Below are 22,018 nucleotides of genomic sequence, written 5' to 3' on the forward strand. Positions count from 1 at the left end.
GCTCTCAGAATATGCTCTGGGGGGCTCCGTCAATCCTCTGGAGCAGATTTTTAGGGGTGTGGAGGGACTGCAGAGGAGAGGAGGGGAAAATTCCATTACTCAAGTATTCTGTCCATTTTAAACTTTAAACTAGACACTGGAGCATTAAAAAATGTGATTCCTGAAAGTGTGCTAGCTGGGTTACAAAGGAAATCAAGCTCCAGGGACAGTAGGAAAGTGAAATTGAGAGCATATGTAGTACCAACTGTGGGAACTCGCGAACTGGAAAGACAATGTTACTTTTGTTTGCTATTGTATCTGCTGATGAACCACTTATATTAGGGCTTAATATGAAGCACTGGGTTTAATCAAAAGTATGTACTCTTGAAAGAGCAACAGGTGGCAGCATAAAGGATCAGTAAACCAAACACAGAGTATAATATTGAATTCTCTACACCACATAGACTAATCATCCATGCTCCCCTATAAATGTTCTTCTAGCATTGTATGTTAGGGGTACCCCTTAAAAGTTAAGTAGATAAACTGGTGGACTTAGAAATTATAGAGAAGGTTGAAGAGCCTATTGAATGGTTAATCCAGTAGTCTTAGAAGAAAAATAGGATGGCTCTCTTCATCTCTGTCTTAGACCCCAAGTAGTTAAAGACTTATGTAAAGAAAGCATTTTCCAATTCCCACTAGGGAAGGAAACTTGAGTGAGCTGGCAGAGGCAAAATATTTCACCACTCTGAATGCTTCATGTGGATTTTGGCAGGTGCCTCTCACAAAAAGCAGTGCCCAATTATGCACTTTTAACACACCAGTTGGGAGGTACTGTTTTTTGAGATTACCATGTGGTTTGAAGTCATCTTTCAAAGCGTTCTGTAGGAAAGTGTAGCACATTTTTGAGGGCACAGATGGAACAAAGGCGTATATTGAGAATATCCTGATTTGGGGTAGGAGGCTAGAAGTAATAATAAATAATAATAAATTTTATTTATATCCCGCCCTCCCCAGCCGAAGCCGGGCTCAGGGCGGCTAACAACATAAGTACATAATCAGAGACTGCTAATAGTGCTGGAAAGGACTTGAGCGGCAGGCCTAAAATTAAACAAGCAGAAATGCAAATTCCACATACAAGACATAACATAATTAGGAGAAAGGCTAACAGCCTAAGGAGTTCAAGTAGATCATTCAAGATTGCAGGCCACTACAAACATGCCAGCACCCACAGAGAAAAGGCGGGCATGGAGCAGTCAAAGTTTCTGAGAGTGATAAATTTTATGGGGAGATTTTTACCTAACTTAACTGAATGCCCCACTTATCTTTGGTTACTGGTGATGAAAACCACACAATGGGCCTGGCGGGGAATTATCACCAGAGTTTGAGCAGTTATAAAAGTCGATACATATGACTCCAGTACTAAGTTATTATGACAGCACACATTAAATGAAATGTGTTAAAAGACTGCATTGGAGCAGTTCTTCTGCAGAAATATAGTGAATTTTAGGTTGTGGGTGAACATATCAGATGACACAGCGATTCTTCAAACAGCTCTTGTTTATTCACAGGCCAGGACAGAACAGAGCTGAAGGGTTCAGTCAGCCTGCTTATATAGAGCTCAAGTACAACGTTACTGTAACAACTTTCTAAAACAATCCAATCACTGAACGTCACTTTTGATCCCTTATTTGCATAACTATCTACAGTATGCCCCTGCTGGCCCAGGGTGAGAACTTCAGTACATAATAGTGAATATTGGAGGCCTGCAGCTTATGTATCTCGAACTTCAAAGTAGGCAGAATGTAATTATGCCCAGAAAAAGAGGTGTTAGTCCTGGAGGTTATATATTTTTATTTATGGTAGACAAGCTGAGACTGAAACAGATCACAAGAGTCTGATCTCTATTGCAAAGAAGCATTTATCTGACATTCTACCAGGGGCTTTTCTTTCAGTTACAAATATATGATCTGAACCTTCAATACAAGCCTGTTAAAGAGCTTGTTGTGGCTGATACTCCATCTAGGGCATATGATGTAACTGTTAGCAGACAAAATGTAGTAGATGACATGATTCTCATAATTTGGTCAGAAAACTGTACCCAGTCTTGGATGCAATGTGGACTATGTTGGACTGCTGCTCACACAGTGCTGGATACAAACCACATTTATTAATTTTAAGGAAGACAAATAAAACCATTTGTGTGTGCACGTCTTCTGACTTGCTGGAAAAGCCTAAGGTTTTTTTCGTGGGGGTGTGTGTATGGTAGTGGTGATGTTGGAAGAGGAAAATAAAAGAAACCAGTTAGGGTATTTTGTTGACAATGTGATTATTACAGCTTGAGTAATAAAAAACATGCAGTCTGAAACTGAAATGATTTAAACTGTGAACTGAAAAATCTGCTGGAAATAAAGCAAGGGACACAGCAAAAGGGAATTTCTCCTAAATCTAATTTCTTCAGCTCTACTACAGTCCCCGCTCCCACCCCAAACACAGACATGTGGTTTGAAACATGACTGAATATTATTATAGACCATGATGCAGTAAAACATAAATAGGTTTACATTTGGGTTCGAAAGTTCAGCGGCTTATCTATATTAATGCACAACTCTCCAATGTGGTACTGGAAAATAAGTTTCACAAGATGAGGGGGGATCTCCTGTGGGTGTTTTTAAAACGCATAACACTGATACAAACATGCATTTACATCCAATGATAATACTTTATTGACATTTTATAATATATTTGACCCACTGAAAAGTCTAATGTGTGAGGACATTGGAAAAATCTACTCAAAGTGCTTAATTTGTAATGGCTATTTACCCATGTCATCATTTGGTAGAGAAATGAACATGCATATATACAAGTTCATGATGATTCTATACATTTTTTTACAAATCATTTTTTGGATTTTTTAACCCCTCAGCTGAGAGGTTAACAGCAGTAACAGCAACAAAATGATTTTAATTGCTGATGGAGCTGTAAGGGTCCACAATCCCAGAGATAATCCAATACTATGATGGGCAAAGTTGATCCTTCCCTATGTCTCAACTTGGCCTGGTAAGTCCTGAAGTACTGGGTTGCTCTTTGTGTAAGGCTATATAGGGATATGGCTCCAATACTTTGGACACCTCATGAGAAGAGAAGACTCCCTGGAAAAGACCCTGATGTTAGGAAAGATGGAGGGCACAAGGAGAAGGGGACAACAGAGGATGAGATGGTTGGACAATGTTCTCAAAGCCACGAACATGAGTTTGACCAAATTGCGGGAGGCAGTGGAAGACAGGAGTGCCTGGCATGCTGTGGTCCATGGGGTCACGAAGAGTCGGACACGACTAAACGACTAAACAACAACAAATATAGGGATAACATACCAAACTCCCTGGGTGAGAAGCCAAGCTTGAACTTAATTCAGGTGGGGTATGGGATGTGGAGAGTCAGAAAAAAGTCAAGTTTTGAATTTGTCCAGAGAAAAAGAAATAGCTGAAGGTTTTTTGGAAGTAGGCAGCAGGAAGCAACACTGGGACATGCTGCTTTTGGGGACCAGCATGGTCTGCCTAGGTGTCTGTGATTTCCACCACTCCACGTGTATACGGCTAAATAATCAGATATAGTATACACACAAATCTCTCATGTCCTTTCCTCACAAGGAAGCCAATCCTATAAAACTGCCTGAGAGAAGCAGTAAAGAATAAAATCACAATATGGTGTTTGTTTCATTGCATCATGTTCCCAAAATGGAGCTATTCCCCTGCAGATCCACGAGCCGAGCGCATGCCATATTTCTCTATGCAGTTCCAAAGTCCCCCGCAATTGAGCAGCCCCATGCAGAGAAAGGCATGGACAGCCAAGAAACAACTCAAAAGCAAAGCACTGAAGTGCCGGTCTCATGAAAAGGAAGTCACAGAGAAGTTCAAAAGGTGGTTTTTAAAGTCTAGCCTGCGCCTGGCAAAAAATGTCTATGGAGATTCAATGGTTGAGCCAAATGGATGGAAACTTGGAATGTAGCATTGTGAAAGGCAATACAGGGCTAAGAACACTGATGCTCTATTTATTGGGTGGGATGGAGAGTGGTCAGACACACACAGCAAGGTAGCAGCAGTGATGAAAAACCTGCAGAAATAACAGCTGTCTGGCATATTCATGGAGGTTGCAAAACATTTTCCATGCCAAGTCCCTCCAGGTAGAACTCATTTCGAGCACGAAGTGCCAGCACACATTCTACTTACGTGGCACACAACCCCTCTGCTGGCCTCCCTGCACAGTGGGGGCGAATCACTGTCTGTTTAGCAATGAGTACAGCTTATGGGGACTTGTTCCTCTGAGCACACCAAGGTCCAGTTTTAACAGGCTGCAGGTTTAGGAAGAATGAATGGCAAATTGCCCACAGGAGCACTCGTGGAAAAGAGTTTTAAGAATATTTCCTCGCCTGAACACATGCATCAGTGTCTATGTACCATATCCAATTAAGTAGTAGGAGCAAAAGCATGTGCATAATCTAACAAGTTCAGATTGTGTGTAGTAGAAACTCACAGAGAGCTGTTTGTACCATCACAATTAAAACTATAGGGCTGGAAGGAATTATGGCACTAAAGATCACCCATCACTGAAACACGTACTGGAGCCAGGCTACGGGACCGCCTCTCCTGGTATGTCCCACAGAGGACCTTATGGTCTTCAGACAAAAACATCTTGGTGGTCCCGGGCCACAGAGAGGTTAGACTGGCCTCAACCAGAGCCAGGGCTTTTTCAGATTTGGTGGAACACTCTGTCACAAGAAACTAGGGCCCTGCGGGACTTGACATCTTTCCACAGGGCCTGCAAGACAGAGCTGTTCCACCAGGCCTTTGGCCAGGGCACAGCCTGACCCCCTCCTTTGGCAATCCTCATAGAACTCTAGCCCAATGGTTGCCATTAATCTGATTTGAATTGATTTTATAATGAAATGATTTTAGAATGTTGTTAGCTGCTCTGAGCCCGGCTTCGGCTGGGGAGGGCGGGATATTATTATTATTATTATTATTATTATTATTATTATTATTATTACAAGAAGGACTGTAGCTCGCTTTCAAAGTGCATCCTTTGCATGCAGAACATCCCAGAACCAATGCTTAACATCTCCAGGTAGGACTGGGAAAGACCTACGCTGTAGATTTCCTTCATCAGCAAGCGGTTGGACGAGATGACCCTTGAGATGGGGAGACCAATTGTCTGACTCACTATATGCAAGCAAACTGAGAGATCTCTAGCCTAGAAAGAAGAGGCTGTATCCCAAAAACCCATGATGGGGGGCATCCATGCTCTTTTTCTCTGCCCTGCCTCTTGGAATTCCTATTGTACCCATTCCCAAATGGTCTGCTTTTGTGGGAGAACCATTACAGCTATGATTCTGAAATTTGGCAGGCTTGAAACCTTCAGAAAGTGTAACCATGCCTTCAAATTGTAACCAATTCTATGAAAAGATGGGTGAGGGAAGTAGAGCCATTTTTAAGGTTGTCCACTACTAGTGAATGCGAAGAAAACAGAGCTTCATTTTTAACAGATGTCATTGGTCCTGAATAACGAATTGCATTTCAGAGCAGCTCCAAAACAGATTGGACTGTTTCCCAAAGCTCTAGTTCATCCTATTTGGGGTCCTGCTTTTTGCAGGGCTCCAGATCCCATGAAAGATCCAACATACATACATACATACATACAGGCATACCTATGCCCATCTGGCTCTGTTCAAACCTTGCAGCAAGTCAGCGACAGCAACAGCTGTCATGAGCCTGCTTTTAACCATGAACTACACAGTTGTGAAGGTCTGACCTGGGCTCCCATGACATTGCATGCACACAGCCTTACTAGCTGGCGATTATTACTGTATTTCCTATTAGTAATGCTTTGAGCTTTAGATGATCATGGCTGAATATGGTGAGTCAGCCAGCGCAGCAGCTGCCTGCCACATATGCACATTGCACTTCTTAAAATATTGCTTGTGCTAGAAAGTTATTAGGTAATGAAATTATCAATAAACCGACTCCAGGCATGTATATAAAAGACTGCCGATGCCAGGTTTTGATTTTGTTAGCGATATTGTCTCCATAAGCAACACCACAGATGAAACAGATGGTGAAAAATCTATGTGTATCTGCAGGTGAGAATTTAACTTTGGCTGCCAGGTCTTGACTTAAATGAAAAGCGGCAAAGACATCAAATATGAGAGCTGGCATTCAAGCAAAAGAATACATGCAGAGGGGTGGAATTAAAGTGGAGCCAGATCAGAAAAGTTCAGTGACTATTACTAGTGGATAAGCATGTGAGAAAAAGGAACATATATGGGTTAATAAACATCAGGAGGGAAAACACACCATCCACACTACCTCCTTGACATCTGCATAGCCCACATCTCAATGCGAGCCCATTTTGCTATTTCAAGTGGAGGTCAAATAGCCATTCCCTATTTTATTTGCTTGCTTCTCTTACTGGAAGTATTTCTAGACTGCATTCCTGAAGCAGCTGTATCAAACCAGCCAACAGAGTCATAGGCGGCTGACTTACACTGAGCCAGGCCGCTGGTTCATCTAGCTTGGTATCATCTACACTGACTGTAAGATGCTCTTCAACATTTCAGACGGGGTCTATCCCAGCCTACTTGGGAGATGCAGGGGACTGAACCTTCTTCGGGCAAGGAAAACAGAAGATCCACTACTGAGCCTATGGCCCTTCCCAATACATACGGTAAGTAAAATCTTTAAACAAGGGGTAATGAAACTTGGATAAAAATCAATATAGCAGCAGGAGGATTAAATAAAACCCTGGCCAACATGCTTCCTCCAAAAATAATAATAATTGCAACTAAAACTTACTAAAATCCTGGAAGAACATAAAAGATCTTGATGTGCCTTGTGAATGATAGAAGTGTTGGTGTCTCCGGTGCCTACTGAGTGGTGGTGAGGAGGCATTCCATAGATAGGACACACCACTGAAAAGGACCTGCTTGCCATCTTCCTCAGCCTCACCCAGAATGTGGTCTCTGAGACAGATCTTTAAATTGGGGGCAATTCATATGTGAAGGGAGGACGCGGGTGGCGCTGTGGGTTAAACCACTGAGCCTAGGACTTGCCGATCAGAAGGTTGGTGGTTCGAATCCCCGCAATGGGGTGAGCTCCCATTGCTCGGTCCTGCTCCTGCCAACCTAGCAGTTCGAAAGCACGTCAAAGTGCAAGTAGATAAACAGGTACCACTCCGGCGGGAAGGTAAATGGCATTTCCGTGTGCTGCTCTGGTTTGCCAGAAACAGCTTTGTCATGCTGGTCAGGGGTCCCTTTACCTTTACCATATGTGAAGAGAGGGTTCTTTGAGTACTCTAGTCCTGAGCCATTGAGGGCTTTAGAGTTTAAGGTCTGAACCTATAGTAGTTGTAGCAGTAGTAGTGGTAATAGTAATAGTGGTGGCAGCAGAAACAGCATATTTTCCCTGAACTTCTGCTCATGTAGATCTTTCAAAACTGAATCTCCACAAGATGATATAGAAGAGCGGCGGGGGGGGGGGATCAACACTCTAGTCTTCCAAACCTCAACCTGATGCCTTAACCACAACTCAACACAGCCATTCCAAACGCAAGCTATGGAGCCACCTGACCATAATATTCTGGTCCTAAGCCATTACAGAGAAGGAATTCAAATGAAGACAGAAAAGGAAAGAGAAACTGCTGCAGTTCATAAGTTTTGTCTGTGGTCAGGAACAAAAAATCAGTTGAGAGTATATGATCGGTATTCATTCACAACACCGAGGAGTGGGGGTTAAGTCTGCAAACAATAAAGGCCTTGTTAGGGTGTTTTCCTTTTCACTGAAATAAATGTAAATTTCCATAGGTTGCGCAAATAGTTATGTAACTGATGTAACTCATGTAAAACATGGAGAATGCATTATTTGGCAGAAACTGAACTGCAATGGAATAGAAACAGCACTAATTATGATGACCGCAGGTCAGAACAGAAATCACTGCCTTCTTACACCCCTAATTACTGCTCTGTTCACACAGTGCATAGACTTGTGTAATTCTTGTTGTGCCGTTTATTGTTGTGGCACGATTATTCATTTGCATGCAAACTTTGAAGACTTGGCTGCTGCAGGGGCAGGCAGGCAAGCAGGAGGGAGCTGATGTGGCAACAGGAAATAGGGAAGCTTTTGAGCACTTGGTAGCAGAAACTGGGCTCCCACCGGCCTCCCCAAAGGTCCAACTGTGCTTTTGAACACATGGCACTATTGTCTTGTCCCATTGCCTGATCCTGTTCTAGCCATCTGTGCAATATTCCCATTGCCTGTCTACCTCCCCTCCCGCCACCCCATCCAGCACCAGACAAGGAACAAATTTGGTGTTTGTGCTTTTTGCAGCATCAGAAACAGCTGGATCTCTGCTCTGCTCCAGGGGCCACCCAATGTCCCAGGACTACAGGGCACTGCCTAGTAACCAGAGCCAGCCCTGTTAACAAGCTTCACTCCACAGTGGCTTTTTATGACTGAGCTGTTTGCTCCCGAAAAACACATTTATAATGGAAATACTGACGCAGTTCAAGCTTCAGTGACACAGAAGCTGGCATTGCCAACACTTTACAGGAAATATCACTCCCTAGAACTTCAGCCAACGTACAGCTGGCATCATATTGTACACATTTCCCCTTCCAAATGCTCACTTTACTCAAAAAAAACTCTGCTCCTTAATGCAAGACCTGTGTCAAAGCCAACAGGAAGGCCTAGGATATGATGGTACAAATTGTAATACAGGAAACCAGTATTATTCTTAAAAGCCCAAGTCTTATTTGTGCCACAGGGAGGTGCTTAAAATTTAAACAAAAATAATGAGTTCACACAAGGATTATATTAGACTTGTCGAGTTGATTTTCCAAATATAGGGAGCGGGGGGCGGGGGAAGAGCTGTATTGTCCATTGTATTAAGTTCTATGGCAGGATAAGCAATGTGGTGATCCTCTAGATGTCATTGGAACTACAACTCCCATAATTCTTCCAGCCACCATGGCCAATGGTTAGGGCTGATGAGAGCTGTAGTCCAGCGACCTCTGCAGGACACAACATTGGTGACCCACATCACAGCACATGTCTACATTAAGTGGTTTTAATTATTATTAACATAAATAATGCATTCGTTGGTACCTGTCTTGAGAGGTGATGGAGTGTGCCTCTGAAATGACCTCCCCAGGACACAAGCCTGGGCAGTGTGTGTGGAGGTCCTGGGCTGCCCAGATTACAAGACCCCCTCTTAGCCTCACTGATGTGCTCACGCTGGCATGCCTGGTTTTCCCCCTCCTTATTTAATCCCCACAATGACCCAGGATAGGCTGAGAGGCCGTGACTGGCTCAAGGGCACCCAATGAGTCTCATGGCCAAGTGGAACTCTGGTCTCCCAGGTCCAAGTTCAACACTCATAGCTTTCCATCTGGAACTAGAAAAGACCTTTCCCCCCTTTTTTTCTTTTTCTTTTGGGGAGTGGAATTGCATGTCACCAATCTGTGTATTTTAGTCCATCACTTTGAGTTTTGTAAATTTGTTGTCCCTCTAATCTGCAACAGTTTACATTCATTTTAGCAGGGATGTTAACTTTCAGGTCCTAGCCAGGGGAGGGGGGGGAGTCCTTTCTCCCAAATACAGCCCAATACTCTTTCTGCTTGCCAAGCTCCAGTTTCAATGAGGGTGCAAATTTTAATAGTATTTTTCCAATTAAAACATATGTAGTAAAATCCCTGCTTCAGGCCATAATGGTTTTTGCTGTTCCCTACTGATTCTTCTTCAAACCTTTTGGGTCATATGCAGAGGGAGGAAAAGAATAGGACGTTTTAAAGAAGGACCAAATCATTGTTTGACAGATATGAAAAGAGTGAGAAGAAAGTAAGAGCACTTTCACCAAACCTTGCAAAGTTTCTAATAAAATGACAAAATACAAAAGCAATGTTTTGAATTTTTCCATTGAATTGTTTTCATTAAAATTCTGCACGTGCACTTCCGACAATTTTCATTACATGCCGACATGAAAAATAACATGTTACTTTGAGGAGACTGGGATTGATCCTGAATTTGACAGTTATTTTGTAGAGCCATTACATTTACATTTTAAAAAAATGATAAGGAAAGTTAATGGATATAACTGAAAGTGGGATTTATTTATTTATTTATTTATTTATTTATTTAAAAATAGGATTAATACTTAATAATCAAAACATCTTCCATTTCCCCATCCTGCTGTGATTTCAAAGCTGCAATTCACTTTTTGTCACCTAGCCTCCGTGGAGCAATGAAAAGTTAAAAAGATGAATTCAGATGTTTCCTGCCTGTTAAAATAATGTCACCAATGACTTCACTTCCTCACATGCTAAATATGACATTGTCCTAAGTAGGCTTAGAAGCACTGGCAAGCTCCGTTGCCAGATTTCATAGAGGAATAAAGCTTGAATTGTACTGTAACTCTAAATATTTTGATACCTTTTAATAAGGTGGAAAACACCTGATTTGTTTCCTTGGACCTCATAGCTTTGTTTTAAAAGGCCAGAAAAAGCGATGTACTTGGCAAATATGCTTTCAATGAAACAATGTTTACTGCTGACAATTTGCTTTCCCACCGCATTATTGAAGAAAAACAAAGAGAACTGCCAGATTTGAAGTTGGCATAGGTCCAGCAATACTCCCCACTGGATGGGGGGGGGAAGTTGCACCTCAGATTCTACCTTTGTAACAACCATATTTCAGGATGAAATACTGCTTTGTTTCAAATAAGTTTCTCTTTGTGTCATTTTAGGAAGGCTTGTAGCCTCCACCAATCTGGATTACAACCCCCATTGGACTAAGACAGCACAGGTGTAGTCCATAACTTCTAGAGGGCACCAGGTTGGCAATGGCTGGCTTAGAGAGAGGTTCTGATGGTTGTGGAAATGAGCAAATACTCTAGTGTTAAGTGAAAATTACTTATTTCTGTTTCTTTTGAATTATCTCCTTATCATTCCTCCTGGATAAATTCCACAGTGCTTTGGGAGAAAATTGCTTATCTTTTCAGTCTCTGCATATGATTCATGGTTTTTTATTATGTTACTTGCATTCCTAGTTTTTCCTTCCTTCCATATCTCAAAGCTCCAGACTCTTTGTGGACAAAATATTCTAACCACCAATCAGTCTTAGTAGACCTTGTCTGTATATTCTCGAGTGCTCAGATATTCTTTTGAAAATGGTTGGTTGGCACTGACTCCACACATTTACATGTGTGCATACCCCCCCCCCCCAATATATGTTTATTCTCTGGCAATGTGCAATATAGATTCCACTAGTAAATATCTAATGATTTTTTTATTTATGCAGTGTACATCAGTTTGCACTTATTTATGTTGTCCCTAACAAGCTAACCCTATACAGTGGTACCTCGGGTTACATACGCTTCAGGTTACAGACTCCGCTAACCCAGAAATATTACCTCGGGTTAAGAACTTTGCTTCAGGATGAGAACAGAAATCAGGTGACGGCGGCGCAGTGGCAGCAGGAGGCCCCATTAGCTAAAGTGGTGCTTCAGGTTAAGAACAGTTTCAGGTTAAGAACAGACCTCCGGAACGAATTAAGTACTAATCTGAGGTACCACTGTACACTGTGCATTTTCATTCAAGCGTATTAGCTCTGTTACAACTTTCCCAGTGTAGTGGTTCTTTACACAGTAGCACTCTGGGCAGAGCTACAAAGTGACACATGATGGAGTCTGCAGCTAAAGAAGGGGAAGGGGGCTATTATGATTACTAGAGATCAGTATCTTGAGCATTAGAAATCATCCGCTCTCCTAGCACACTTTTAAGTGACTCTTTCATTGGAAATGGTGAAAAAAATGAATGAATGTCATTCATAAGAAAGAGCTTCATGAAATTTTCATAATATTCCACACTGAAGGTATCTGGCTTATATATATCATTTAGATACAATTTGCTCTTGCTTGAATAAATTGAGGGTTTATTTTAAACTATGCCCTATTTACTTTCAGTCAATGACAGCAGCATGACAAGAACCATGACATGATGGTGACATCATACCAAGAAATGATGTTGCAAGACTCTTGAGGACTTGTGCCAATGGTAGCATTTTTGCTGTACTTTGGAACAGTTATTCTTATTTTTATGTTTATCTCCCATCTTTCCTCCTAGGAGCTCAAGATGTCATACATGGCTCCCCTCCTTTCCATTTTATCCTCACTACATGTAATGTGAAGCACGTTAGGATGAAAGATGGTAATTGGCCCCAGTCACACACTGAGCTACATGGATGAGTGGAGATTTGAATGGTGCAATCTCTTTCTTCTCTCTCTCTCTCTCTCTCTCTCTCTGTGTGTGTGTGTGTGTGAGAGAGAGAGAGAGAGAGAGAGAGAGAGAGGAGGAGGAGGAGGAGGAGGAAGAAGAGGAGGAGGGAGAGGGATTTGAATGACTTGTAAGGGCATGGGAAAGAGTGTAATGTAATTAACACTGCAAAATCTGACAGACAGATCTCCTTCTTGACCATCAGAGAAGCATGATCACAGCTCTACAGAGAAATTTGCATTCTTCTGTGTTTATTTATAGGATAGCCTTCATTTTGTTCCATGCCCTGAGGCTGTGCAAACTGCCATAATGAAAGCGTGTCACTAGCTCTGATTAGCACAGAACGCAGTAGGGTAATATTCTGTCCCTGTAATCTGGCATGTCCCCCAACGGTCTGAATGGGACAAATTAAAGCTGGTGACATATTAAAGACTTAACACCATAAGCATTTATGCCCATTGCCAATCACTCATTTCCTTCCAAACCACAAACCAGACGGAAGAATAGCCCTGCGCTTTGAGGATTATTGAATGCACAAGAAGGGATTGTGTAATAAGAGAAAAAGAGGGGGGAAGACAAATTGCCAAGGGCTTCTCAGTGCTAAAATAGATTTGTTAGTGGATAAATGATTGCTCTGGACATAAAATTGGGGTACACAAGAGAAGACAGGAAGCTGAAGCTGAATATTGATGCAAGATATGCTAAACATTCCTCCTGGTAAATAAATAGCAATTTCATCTTCTATAGTATTTGAATCTGACCTACTCCAAAACACACACATGCACAACCCAGAGATTTCTATAGCCAGGACATTCCAGGTTCTACTCTTCGGTTGCCCTTCACAAGGCCTTGCTTTTTCTAATAATTTACTTCAATAAGTTGTGGCACTATTTACTTTGAGTCATATGAATAAATACATCCAATAGCACCAGCACTTTTAAGGAAAGAATTCTATTTGCCTTCCTCCCCACTTGACCATTTCCAGCTCTACACATCTGTAGCTGGCTCCTGTTCTTCCATTTCTGAAATGAAACCTTCCACAATGAACAATTTGTTTTCAAAACCAGATATGAGGCCTTCTATCTAAAGTAGCACTAAGTCTCCTATCCCATTAGCACAAGGATTTATTCCTGCACAACAGAACTTCCCCCTTCTTCCCCTAAATTTGTTCTAGGGGTTCCCCAACCTTCCAGACCAGACTTGGGAAGGACACAGGGGAAGAAGTTCTACCGCAGAAGGGTAAATCCTTGTGCTAATGAAACAAGGCCATTGGAAACGGCACAAGATGCTGAGACCTAAAACTCAAAAACACTGTTATAGGAGACTAATATTTAGCAGCAGAGGCCTGAAAAACACTTTAAAGCATTTTGGGAAAACAAACATATTTATTTAGAGATTTTCATCTGGAGGTTTTCATCTAGGAGTTATCACATGTTTTCATATAGCACAGAGAGTGGGGTTCTTACCCATCAGCCATGATCCAGCTCCCATGTGTATTCAGCACTACCTGTGGGAGGGTATGAGCATGATCTCAAACAGAGCTCCTGCCTGTTCAAGGTTCTCCTTCATAGGTTATGCCCACATTCCTCTATACCAGGTGCCCTCCAGTTGTTTTGGACATCCCTGACCAGCAATGGTTGGACTGCTGTCTGGGCTGATGGGAGCTGTAGCCTTAAGGAAGGTGGACATCAGCTTGAGGAAGGCTGGATTATGCCATATACATGTACTGGGTGGGGTCAATGAGCATGATCCCCCTCTCTCTTCTATGCACATATTCAGTGTAACATACGAACAGTTCCTTGTAGCTTTCGCACACCTACAATTGCTGAAAATTATGTAGCCTACCAAAGTTGCTTGTAAAATGTTTCCCAGTGTGCAAGTCTTTGCACAGAACTCTTGCCACAGTGGTAAAAGCCGAACAGTGAATCACACTATAATATGCCCCAGAGTGCAAAGTTCCTTCTAACCCCAGACATTTAGTCATTGGTTTATGCCCAAGAGGTACATGAAAGTTTATATCTCTTATAAATTTTATCCTGCTTAATGTAACCATAGTGTCGGCATTTAGAACTAATCCTCAAATATTGAATGCCTGCAATAGAGGCAGAAATGAGCTCACAGAGAAAGTTTAGAAACATCAAGCCATCAGCACATGTTCATATTCCCATTGTCAGTGTTTCTGATTCCTTAGGCCAGCCTTGGCCAGCCTGGTGTTCTCAAGAGGTTTCTGAATACAACTCCCATCAGCTCCCAGCATCAGACAGCTGTATTGCTTGGGGCTGATGAACGCTGCAGTCCGGAACATCTGGAGGGCAGCAGGTTGGCAAAGGAAGGAATAACTTTAAGGCATTTGAGAAATAACTCTGTTTAAGGTGACATCAGTATTATGTCCACAAGTGATTTAAAGCGAAATATATTGATTTTGTTCTTCAGTATGTAGATAACAGAAAGACTACTGAGAGAGGTCTGCAATTAATTATTCCCAAAGGAAAATATAGTATGATACTCTTTGAGCCCCAAACTGGGGAAAAGGCAGGGTATTTTATCACATCATCATCATCATCATCATCATTCTGTTGGGAGCTGCTCAGAGTGGCTGGGGAAACCCAGCCAGATGGGTGGGGCATACATTATTATTATTATTATTATTATTATTATTATTATTATTATTATTATTAACAGCAGCAGCAACTACTACTACTACTACTACTACATACCTCAGAACAAGTCAATTAGAACTCTGCTGTCAACAGAGGACAAACATGGGCGCAAAAACCTTCAAATACTGGTAGCAGTAACACAACTGTAGAATTTAAGTGACAGCTACAGAAATGCTGAATCTTACAGAGGACGTTTGCAAATGTGAAGAAGGAGGGAAGGAAGTCATACAAGCTTTTGCATTATTTGAATAAGGGAGGCAATGCTGGCAGCAGTGGACAGTGTGGCAAGACTGTGCCACTCACCTGATCGCCATCCGGCTGAGTCGCTGTAGCATCACAAAGGAGAGGAGAGGCATGCTGGTGGCAAGGCTGCTGTGGTGAAAACAGCCTTTAAAATATTTAAATTCTTAAACAAATGAACAATGGCAAGACAAATAAAATTGTCCGAGCTAGTGTGCTGGGGAATGGAAGAGGAGAACACGCTTCCACATCTCGTTCTCAATAAAAATATGCGGGTAGCAAATTTTACTCCATCATATCACATTGCTAAGGTGTAAATCGCTAAGGATTAAAGCATCAGTTGCCTCTGAGTGGCTGTGTTCACACTTCAGCTAATAGTGAGTGATAGACCCCATTATTTAGGGGTAAGCCACAAACTGTGAATGAGCCCTCAGACGTTCCATACTCACATAATGTTTTCTCAGCCTGAATAACTGATCTTTAATGAAACTATTTATGAAAGGAAATTAAATTAAAAAGGAATGCTAGTCACCCGGGTGTTGCACTGGGGCTGTGATATGTGTCTGGGAAAACGGAGACTCATAAATTGTACACAACACACACTGAATGAAGGTCTTTGCCCTTTAGAATTAAGTGGCAACTAGTTTCATATTAAAGATATTACATACACATAAACACACAAACAAGATGTCATATTCTCCATTTCCTGTGCATAAATCACTGTGCACCGCTAGAAGTGCATGGGAGGCATGTCATAAAGGGAAAGGGGTTGGAACAGCAGAATATTCAGACTGCATTTTGCGGAGCTGAAATTACTGGAGGCATGGGAGAAAGTGCTTTTTGTAACTTTTGAAACTGTGGCTTGCCACATCTGAGATCTGTGAGCTGACACAATGCAATGCTTATCTGAGAAGACTATGTAAACCAGGCATGGCCAAGCTTGGTCCTCCAGATGTTTTGGGACTACAACTCCCATCATCCCTAGCTAACAGGACCAGTGGTCAGGGATGATGGGAACTGTTGTCCCCAAACATCTGGAGGGCCAAGTTTGCCCATGCCTGAAAACCAATTAGATTTATGCACTTGTAACTGACTAAAGGATTGGATCCTAGTAAGCAAAACTAGGATATATCTGGAAATAGCAAAGTCACAGCTTTCATTTCTTTCCATACAATGTTGTTGAATAATCACACCATTGCTAAAATCTTTTCTCAAGTTAGCAGGGGCTGTTTTATTTAAAAAAGGAATAGGGAATATTTGTTCCTTCAGATATTGCTGGATTCTAGGTCCCATCATTCCTAACCATTGCCCATGCTGGCTAGGACTGGTGGGAGTTGGAGGGCCATTGGATGGTATTCAGCTGAGTATTTCTCAGAGTAGACCTACTGAAATTCATGATCATTAGCCATGTTAATTAATTTAGATGGGTCTACTCTGGGTGAACTTAGTTGAATACCAAGAGTTTTGGTTCCTCATGCACAGAGATATCACATCACCTATTCATTAGATTTCATGATAAAAAAATACAGTTTCTTTCATGAACTATGTCAAAAACGATCACAAATATTGAGTGGAAGATAAGTATTTTCCAGACGTTATTCTGAATGAAGGGAATGGGATCACACACACAGATGTTCCCTTGTCCCACCTGTCTCCATGCATTCAGTGTAATGCTTGAAATAGCCTACATGTGTGAAGTCTGTGTGCACAATCTGGGACTCTATTCAAGGGTCTCCAGTAGTGAGGACAGAGCCTTCATGCATAAACTTTGTCTTCATGTGGGCTCTTTACCCTGAGCGTGCATTTTCAGGGCCAGTGGGCATGATTCAACTATCCTCTCAATGGAAATTGAGATGAATGAAGGTCTGGTGAGTGCTATAGTTGCTACATCATAATCCTCCATCTACATTAAAGAGGACAGTAGGATGTTCCAGTGGTACCTACAGACTATTCTCAGAGATGGACCTACCTAGGGCAATGTCTACAGCCCTCTTTAGAAAAGGATAGTGAGATGATAAGAATTCTAAACTTCAAGGCATGCACATAGCAGGGTTTCCGACATGGTGATGGCAATGGTGGGAAGAACAAATTGTGTGACTTTGGGGGAGCTAGACATGCAATGGGTCACTGGCTCCTCTTATGTTCCCACTGCCCCTTTCACCCTACCTACCTTCTGTACACAAAACACACCTGAAGGGCTTATACCACAGTGCTTTAGTGCTACGCTGCGCTGAGCTGTAAGCTTAGACTCACTGTGCTACTCTAGCACATCTTTGCATGGAAAGGACACACAGTATTTAGAATCGTATTCTACACACATTCCAATGTGCACAGATCAGGGCCACAGCTTGCTGTTCCCTGCCTGTTCAGTATCCATGGGTACTGAAAGGCTGAAAAGGGCTAAAGTTCATTAAATAATATTCCATTATATTTCTCAAACATGATGAATGCCCAGCAAATGTCATCAATCAGACAGCAAAAGTTGATCCTGGAAACAGAAAATACCTTCTCTTTGGAAAAGGAGAATGACAGCAAACATACAATATATACTGATGAATGGCCTCTAGCATAACTTTTAAAAGTTTGCATTGAGGGAAACCATCCTTGCTATATGGAGCTACTGCTGGCAGCCGGGTAATATTGCTCAGTTCTTGACTGAGCTAACAATGAAAGGAAATAGCACAAAACAAAAGCTAACTTGCAGAAGGAATCTTCCCTGTTGGTAAAGTCTACCGCAGTGTCTGCTGCTGGCTGGCAGATGAAACATATTCCTAATTATCATGGATGACTTAGTAACTCCTAAAGGCAAATTACACAGTCATTCAAGGTTGACTGGTGAATAAGCATTGCAAGGGAATGATTGATTGCTGTTTCAAACTATCTTCAAGGTCATTGCTACTGGGGTGGGGCAAATCTGGGCAAGTGTCACACACCTCTGAAAAATCACTCCTCCTTTACCTTTCATTCAGGGTTGATCTCCTTCTTCCTTGACACAAAGACTTGTGCTTTTATCGGCTGCATGCCAAAATGAAAATTAATAGGTACATCTTTCCCCATAACTGCATTCCTGTGCCAGGGGAAAGATGCTAATGTTGAGTATATGTCCATTAACACAATAGCAGCAATAGGTGGCCACGGCTAGAAAGGACAAATGGACTCTCTAATCTTTTTCTCTGGATAGCAGAATATAGTTTTCCATGCTCTGGATTCATTTCTGTCCCACCTGACATATTTCCACTTATTCTACCATCATCCAGCTTACATTAATATTTAGTAAGAGCCCAGTGAAAATTGATTTAAAGCAATTTAAAATTTATGTAACCGGATAACACAGTTTTTTCTTATTTTGCAAGCTTTGCAAAAAAAGTTCTCATGCACATTCCCAGGCTTAAAAACAACAACAACTATGGTCACCTTCCAACCAGATGTTGTCCTGTTAAGACTCTGCCTATCCCCACCATCAGCTGCTGTCTCTTGGGCTGCAATCCTATGCACATTTCCCTGAGAGTAAGACTGACTTGATTCAATGGAGCTTGTCCTCTGGACTGCACTGCCGTGCTCCTTTGTCTTGGATGCCCACTGCTGCCTTCCTAATAAATGTGCTAGTTACACGACCCCTCAGAACATAGTGTGGAAATTTGTGATAACCCAATTAAATATCCCTTATGTTCCATAGGAAAGTACAACCACATGTTCAACAAATGCTTTTACTGGGGAAATTTGAGAAGGGATTTGGAGAAATTGGCACTGCATAGAAATTCTGGGAAGTAGTTCAAGACATAAAGAGTGGGAAAGGGGTAGAGTTGGCCAGAAGACCTTGAGACGACTGACAGTGGTGGAACCAGAGGATCTTATGGTCATGGTCAGGGATGTATCAGGAGGAGGGAACTGCTGACAAGGACCATGGGGTAGTCAATTCATTAAGTGACAAAGAAAAGAAAGAAGGGAGGATTGAGGAAAGGGTAATGTTAGTTGGGAATGCTGGAAGACGTGGGGAAAGTGTTATATTAGGTTTAATTAGGTGGGAATTGACTTCTTAAACCAAACTGGCTATTTAGCAGAAGAAAATATTTTCAGGTCCCAAGGAGCCAGTACTTGAAAGATAGGTGAGATTGCCTTATCACTTCTTTTCCTGTAGACATAACTGAGACTGGCCTAACTATCTCACTTTCTTTTCTCTCACACACTTTGAAACCATCCCACTATGTTCAAAACCATCTCATTTCTTTTGGGGGGCTACTACACAGGGATATGCCACATCATCAGGATCAATAACTCTGTAGACAAATTTCAATGTGACCTCAGGGCATATTTAAAAGGCATAACACAATTCAATGTGCTATTTTCCTTGGTGATCATACCAGAGAACAAAATTATATACTTCATGTTCAAGGCCAGGCTGTGTCCCATGTTCAACAGGACTAGAAATAATAAATTAGTGCATTGGAGTAATTAATTAAAAGTCCATTTATCTCTGTCAGACTGGCTCTCTGACACCTCTATTGACAGTTCTGAGCACCACAGTTCAAGAAGGACACTGACAAACTGGAACGTGTCCAGAGGAGGGCAACCAAAATGGTCAAAGGCCTGGAAACGATGCCTTATGAAGAACGGCTAAGGGAGCTGGGCATGTTTAGCCTGGAGAAGAGGAGGTTAGGGGTGATATGATAGCCATGTTCAAATATATAAAAGGATGTCACATAGAGGAGGGAGAAAGGTTGTTTTCTGCTGCTCCAGAGAAGCGGACAAGGAGCAATGGCTCCAAACTACAAGAAAGAAGATTCCACCTAAACATTAGGAAGAACTTCCTGACAGTAAGAGCTGTTCGACAGTGGAATTTGCTGCCAAGGAGTGTGGTGGAGTCTCCTTCTTTGGAGGTCTTTAAGCAGAGGCTTGACAACCATATGTCGGGAGTGCTCTGATGGTGTTTCCTGCTTGGCAGGGGGTTGGACTCGATGGCCCTTGTGGTCTCTTCCAACTCTATGATTCTATGATTCTATGGCAGTTTTTACAGCTCCCATGTACCATCTGGCAGTTAACATAGTTCCTTCCTATAACCCTCCAGATATTTCACTCATGCTTTGGATCAGAGGGCAGGACTCTGCCAAATAGCTCTGCCCTTGATACTCTGGTTTGCCCCACACCCTGGCATCAACAAGTACAGTGGTACCTTGGGTTGAGAACTTAATTCGTTCTGGAGGTCCGTTCTTAACCTGAAACTGTTCTTAACCTGAGGTACCACTTTTGCTAATGGGGCCTCCCACTGCCGCTGTGCCGCTGCTGTGTGATTTCTGTTCTCATCCTGAAGCAAAGTTCTTAACCCGAGGTACTATTTCTGGGTTAGCGGAGTCTGTAACCTGAAGTGTCTGTAACCTGAAGCATCTGTAACTCGAGGTACCACTGTACAGTGAAAACATGTGCAGCAAAAAACCCTTCATACATAGAGCTGTATAAAGCTCCACATGACCTGGAACCCTTCACATTTAGATTCATCATCCAAACGTTGTGGGAGCCTTCACGAGTACAGTTGTGCATGTTATGGCTTCCCTGCTGTAGACATTTGCACCATATGTGTGGACATCAGGGGACAGGCAAGCCAGTGTGTAATGTTAGGGTGGGGCTAGCTAGTGGGCCTCAACTTTCCACTCATATTGACATGTGCGCAATATGTCTGGAGTGGGCTACCGATGTGCGGGATCCAGGAAAGCTTGGCCACCCCCTAACAGGCTAAGGTTATTGGAACAGAGATATCTAAAACTATCTTTTTTTGTGGGCAAAATCATCGCAGTCCCTTTTAACTTTTGACTTTTGCACTTCCAACTCTCATTCGTGCTGCTCTTCTGCTATTTGCATTCGGTAATAGAACTGTTGACAATAGGAGTGTGCATTGTATAATGTGTTGTTTGGTATTCTGTATGGCTTTCTCCCGTTCTCAATTAACTAGAAAATCTCATAAAATGAAAATAAATCATGTGCCTCCAAGGAAAGTCTGCATACATCAGACACTGTGAGCATGAAGAAGGAAATGAATTGATATGTTCTTATTTTCCTTTGTGTCTATTAAACTGTAATTTATCTGACTCATTGAATCTGTGAACATTTCTGGGAATACAAAACTTTAGACGTGCAGGACTATTTGATTCTGGGTTATTCAAGCCATGACATATTTTAATCCCTTGCAGAAGAAGATGGGTGTCCCCTAGCCCATGCAGCCAGCAAGAAGGAAATGGGTAAACGGACACCCAAGGCAGCCAAAGTGGATCACCCATGGCCAACATCTTGAAGGGCCACTTAAGGATATTTCTGACTGTTGTAGCACTGGTGCCAGATGCTGTCTGAGAACTCCTGCTTTAGGCCATGCTCTAGTCATGGTTCTCCAATGGAGCCCAGTGTCATTCATGCCATGCCAAAGATGGAAGTGGAATGCTGGAAAGTGTGCCATCATCTGCCCCCACCTCTGTTTTGCTAAACCTTTAGGAGGTAGGTAGCAGGTGGGGACTGGTGAAGTATTCAGCCCAACACCTCCATATCCCACTGACCTCTTTCTTTACCCTTCTCCCCCATCTGCCATAACAAGCACACACAGAGTTAGAGTAACGGTGCTGGGTATTTATGCTCCAAACTCCAAGATTTCACACTGCAAATTAAAGAAATGTCACATAAACTATGACAAAATTACTCAACTTTAAGGCCTCAGTCATCACTGAGTGCATTTCAGGGGGTTTAAAGAGCAGCTATTGGACTGGGGTCTGGGATTTTTTTTATGAAACACTTGAAACAGTCATCTTTTCTTTATGAGGCTATGATCAACTCGTACTCTACC

The 22,018-nt window shown here is 42.2% G+C and overlaps 1 protein-coding gene across 1 annotated transcript in view; it reads right to left on the reverse strand.

Annotated features, from left to right (window-relative positions):
- Window positions 1–22,018, reverse strand: part of TRABD2B (TraB domain containing 2B) — a 244,683-nt gene that overhangs the window by 118,848 nt on the left and 103,817 nt on the right. The gene's annotated exons all lie outside the window — the stretch shown is intronic.

The sequence above is a fragment of the Podarcis erhardii genome (assembly GCF_964252035.2).
Source record: "Podarcis erhardii genome assembly, chromosome: 6".
In the NCBI taxonomy this organism is placed as follows: Eukaryota; Metazoa; Chordata; class Lepidosauria; order Squamata; family Lacertidae; genus Podarcis; species Podarcis erhardii.